Here is a 6,000-nt window from a genome sequence, read left to right as displayed (position 1 = left end):
ACTTGCACATAAACATTTTATCTAACCCATAACACATTAATAACTACTGCTCACATTCTTAATACAATTTGCATATTTACCAAAAAGGCCCCAGGAGACCAGTAATTCCTCCTCACATCGTGATTCATGCGTTCAAAAAACAAAACAACAACATTGCCTGTTAAACCAAAATAATAAATGAAATTAAAATGACAACCTTTGATAATATCTTAACTTAATTGTATCCCATAAAGTAATTCAAGAATAGTAAAATTGACTAGCGACAGGTATCCCTCATTCAGGGCTAGCACTCCCTCTCTGTCCTTGTCATAGTCCGAATCATATATACGATTATGAACCATAACCTTCGTCATAATTATCAGTATTACAAATTACCCTCAACTCGTTATAATAAATGACCTTAAATTCACCATCCTATGTCTCTCGGGTTTCCAGTGTGGGTGATCAAATCACACTAGAAAGTCAGGACAGAGGTCAGAGGTCAATCAAATCCTTCAAAGAAGTGCTTCATTCTATAGTAGACTAATCCTCAACAACAGTCAAAACATTTCATACATATCGTATCCCCAGTGTACAGTAAGACTTCATTACAGTTCTTATCAAAATAAATCACATATGATTAAGTAAAACTCACTCAGAAAATAAAACTTCAAAAAATTCCATGTGTGTGTCCCTTTAAGACATATCATTTCTAACCCTTGAAAACCCCCTCAACGAAATTAAATAGTCCACTCAGTGAGACCACATACTCGGGAACATCTGAAAAAGATAATGAAACCCCCTTCTCCTGGAACAGAAAGTTGACTTGTTGTTAACATTCAGTTATAATCAGCAATCCCCCAAATAGTAATTACACAAAAAACATGATGCAGATAATTCCACTGTACTACCTCATATCACTAATCGCTTCTTTCAATCAAATTCCTCGTTTCTACTCAAGAATAAGATGACCTAAAATCTCTCACAAATCTCTCAACTGAGTACCCTTTAGAATCCACTTTCTGTAATTCTCGCAAGGATTATTCCACCCCAAAATCGGCTACATTTGCTCCCATGTCAAATTATCCTAGTATCATTACTTGATCAACAACATAGGAAATATCTGTTTCCCCTTATATTGTTCCTGTCACCCCTCTAAATGTCATATTTTATTCATTCGCCAATATAATCAATTACTCTGCGTAAGGAAGCCGTGATATTTTATCACAGGCATCTATTAAAAAAGTAGTTTGAGACGTTGTCACCTACTTTTCCCTTAATATATTCTGTAGGGGCCTTCCATAAATCCTGTGGAAAAAACTCCCACTCAAGACACATCAGATAACAGCACGTTTCATTAATTGGAATAAACCTACAGTATAACCCCTTTCCGTTAATTTAATCATCGCTATCTGTTGCAATGATTTAGTAAAAAGGTAAACCTGTTGACCAACAAATCTAGAACCTTCAAAAAGTTAGCGCTGCCTGATCAGCGTAATAGTGGAAACTACCTGCCATCCCCTAATTTCAACGTAACAGAAACAGATGATCGTTTTTAGAATTAATTAATTGTCTACATAACTCACTGGTGTTACGCAAACTATAGAATTGAATAATAATAATTACAAATTGTCAAAGAACGTTTCCTATTCACCTATTCAGATCTCTGCTTCACATTACCGTCTGAGTCCTATACATCCTGATATAGCCCAACGAGCACGACTCTCTTTCACCCGCAGACTAAATCATGGCATTAGTAAATTCTATCCACAAACCACTACTACCTAATAACATATTTGCATTCACATTACTAGAAGGCATTATTTTAATACTAGTATACTCAAACAATCCAATTCGACATGTCTCATTTCCCAATTAACCTACTTACTTTTTAACCCAGAAAACCCTCTACAATTTATATTATTCTCTACCGCTGTCTTTCCATCCAATGTTACTTTAGCAGGTGACAAATTATTGTTAAATTATAGTCAAAACAAACAAAACATCTATTCACAGTGAATCCACTTTAATTACTACGTTATCCTAGGCCGCCATGGATTGGTAGGACAATCCCTTTCCTATAATCTAACCACAGCAACCAGTGCTCCGGGTCAATAGCATCAATGTAACAGTTTTGCTTCCATCCCTACAAGGGCTTGAACCAGGGACCCTCTGCACACATCGACAACAGTAACCCTTGAAGCACTGTTACCCATCGCTCCACAAAAGCCGCGGCCCTTGCAGAGCAAGGTAAACAACTACTTCAAGGTCTCAGAGCGAGTTACGTCACCAATGGAAATGCTAGTAGTTCTCACCGCTAAGTAGCTAGCCATTTCACACTGGTTACACTCACCCCCCCTTGACTTCCTCCTTTTCCGCAGCAACCAGTGATCCCAATACACCAAACTGAACCCATTATGTCCCTTATAGCCCCCTGGAGTTCAGCGAGCCCCAGTCGCTAACACCCGCAGACAAAACCATGGAAACTCTTCCATTCTTACTAGTAGACAAAAAATAAAGCCCATTCTCAAACAGCGTTCTGCGTTTACCTCTATCGTACGGTTAAAAACTAACTTGACAACTTTCACAATCCTAGATTGCTGTTGTAGCTTTATGTTTTGGTTCAGTGTCTCTGTTAGGATGCAAGGTAAATTATTTCTGTTAGCTTTCTCAGCAAAAATTGTTTCTAGCCCTCAGTTAATGGTATCTCTCTCCCTGATATATCTTCATACTCTGCTTCTTTTCAACAATGAGTTTTTATCCCTTGTGTTTTTAATACTCTGTTTATTCTCTTTGTCCCCTTGCTTCACTTCCCATTAAGAAAACACACTCACTTTCCTGTGCTTTGGTATTATATTCTTTATTTTTCTTATCTCAAACCTATAAAACCACTTTCCTCTCCTGTGCTTAGGTATTTCCCCAATGATTTATTCAGCTTCGGGTCACTAGACCCCACCCTATTTTATCAAATATTCCTACGTTCTATTTTCTATCTGTGCCTACTTGCCTCCCCAGTACTGTAGCTCGTTTCAGAATAACCCACCTCAACACTCTCAACACAACAGCCACTGCTTTATATTGTGCCCCTTTCCTAGAATGTTACCATGGCTACAGCTCTATCGTAATTACCAGTCCCCTATTATTAGCAGTCAGTAGATTTAGGTAACTGTCCCATCTAATTAGGCTACAGGTAGTAAAACAAACATCTACTCTTTTTGGACGATCATACATTCAATTTATATCTACAGTGAGGGGAAAAAGTATTTGATCCCCTGCTGATTTTGTACGTTTGCCCACTGACAAAGACATGATCAGTCTATAATTTTAATGGTAGGTTTATTTGAACAGTGAGAGACAGAATAACAACAAAATAATCCTGAAAAACGGATGTCAAAAAGTTATGAATTGATTTGCATACTCCCGAGTGGCGCAGATCGAATCCAGGCTCTGTCACAGCCGGCCGCGACCGGGAGATTCATGGGGCAGCGCACAATTGGCCCAGCGTCGTCCAGGCTAGGGGAGGGAATGGCCGGCAGGGATGTAGCTCAGTTGATAGAGCATGGCGTTTGCAACGCCAGAATTGTGGGTTCGATTCCCACGGGGGGCCAGTATTAAAAAAAATATGTATTCACTAACTGTAAGTCGCTCTGGATAAGAGCGTCTGCTAAATGACTTAAATGTAAATGAGGGAAATAAGTATTTGACCCCTCTGCAAAACATGACTTAGTACTTGGTGGCAAAACCTTTGTTGGCAATCACAGAGGTCAGACGTTTCTTGTAGTTGGCCACCAGGTTTGCACACATCTCAGGAGGGATTTTTTCCCACTCCTCTTTGCAGATCTTCTCCAAGTCATTAAGGTTTCGAGCCTGACGTTTGGCAACTCGAACCTTCAGCTCCCTCCACAGATTTTCTATGGGATTAAGGTCTGGAGACCACTCCAGGACCTTAATGTGCTTCTTCTTGAGCCACTCCTTTGTTTCCTTGGCCGTGTGTTTTGGGTCATTGTCATGCTGGAATACCCATCCACGACCCATTTTCAATGCCCTGGCTGAGGGAAGGAGGTTCTCACCCAAGATTTGACGGTACATGGCCCCGTCCATCGTCCCTTTGATGCGGTGAAGTTGTCCTGTCCCCTTAGCAGAAAAACACCCCCAAAGCATAATGTTTCCACCTCCATGTTTGACGGAGGGGATGGTGTTCTTGGGGTCATAGGCAGACTTCCTCCTCCTCCAAACACGGCGAGTTGAGTTGATGCCAAAGAGCTCAATTTTGGTCTCATCTGACCACAACACTTTCACACAGTTCTCCTCTGAATCATTCAGATGTTCATTGGCAAACTTCAGACGGCCCTGTATATGTGCTTTCTTGAGCAGGAGGACCTTTGTGGGCGCTGCAGGATTTCAGTCCTTCACGGCGTAGTGTGTTACCAATTGTTTTCTTGGTGACTATGGTCCCAGCTGCCTTGAGATCATTGACAAGATCCTTCCGTGTAGTTCTGGGCTGATTCCTCACCGTTCTCATGATCATTGCAACTCCACGAGGTGAGATCTTGCATGGAGCCCCAGGCCGAGGGAGATTGACAGTTCTTTTGTGTTTCTTCCATTTGCGAATAATCGCTCCAACTGTTGTTACCTTCTCACCAAGCTGCTTGGCGATGGTCTTGTAGCCCATTCCAGCCTTGTGTAGGTCTACAATCTTGTCCCTGACATCCTTGGAGAGCTCTTTGGTCTTGGCCATGGTGGAGAGTTTGGAATCTGGTTGATTGATTGCTTCTGTGGACATATGTCTTTTATACAGGTAACAAACTGAGATTAGGAGCACTCCCTTTAAGAGTGTGCTCCTAATCTCAGCTCGTTACCTGTATAAAAGACACCTGGGAGCCAGAAATCTTTCTGATTGAGAGGGGGTCAAATACTTATTTCCCTCATAAAAATGCAAATCAATTTATAACATTTCATGCGTTTTTCTGGATTTTTTTGTTGTTATTCTGTCTCTCACTGTTCAAATAAACCTACCAATAAAATTATAGACTGATCATTTCTTTGTCAGTGGGCAAACGTACAAAATCAGCAGGGGATTAAATACGTTTTTCCCTCACTGTATATTATTAATATTCAATCTATTGATTGACATTACGACACCATTCTCAGTCGTTTAAGCTAGCAAACCAGTAGGCAACTCAAAAAAATGACTACCTCGAAATCGTAGCCAACAGTTGAATTACACTCAGAAACCCAGATTTTACTCTATGCCATTGACCCAATGCTATTGAAATGACAAAGAAATCCCGCAAATAGCCCAATTACAATGGTTTGTCGTCTTAACATCTGATCCATAATGAAATTCCTTCACATAGCTCCTCAATGATAATATACACTGCTCAAAAAAATAAAGGGAACACTAAAATAACACATCCTAGATCTGATTGAATGAAATAATCTTATTAAATACTTTTTTCTTTACATAGTTGAATGTGCTGACAACAAAATCACACAAAAATTATCAATGAAATCAAATGTATCAACCCATGGAGGTCTGGATTTGGAGTCACCCTCAAAATTAAAGTGGAAAACCACACTACAGGCTGATCCAACTTTGATGCAATGTCCTTAAAACAAGTCAAAATTAGGCTCAGTAGTGTGTGTGGCCTCCACGTGCCTGTATGACCTCCCTACAACGCCTGGGCATGCTCCTGATGAGGTGGCGGATGGTCTCCTGAGGGATCTCCTCCCAGACCTGGACTAAAGCATCCGCCAACTCCTGGACAGTCTGTGGTGCAACGTGGCGTTGGTGGATGGAGCGAGACATGATGTCCCAGATTTGCTCAATTGGATTCAGGTCTGGGGAACGGGCAGGCCAGTCCATAGCATCAATGCCTTCCTCTTGCAGGAACTGCTGACACACTCCAGCCACATGAGGTCTAGCATTGTCTTGCATTAGGAGGAACCCAGGGCCAACCGCACGAGCATATGGTCTCACAAGGGGTCTGAGGATCTCAGGCTACCTCTGGCGAGCACATG

The sequence above is a fragment of the Coregonus lavaretus genome (assembly GCF_964263955.1).
Source record: "Coregonus lavaretus genome assembly, chromosome: 21".
Lineage (NCBI taxonomy): Eukaryota > Metazoa > Chordata > Actinopteri > Salmoniformes > Salmonidae > Coregonus > Coregonus lavaretus.
This window is presented reverse-complemented; position numbering follows the sequence as displayed.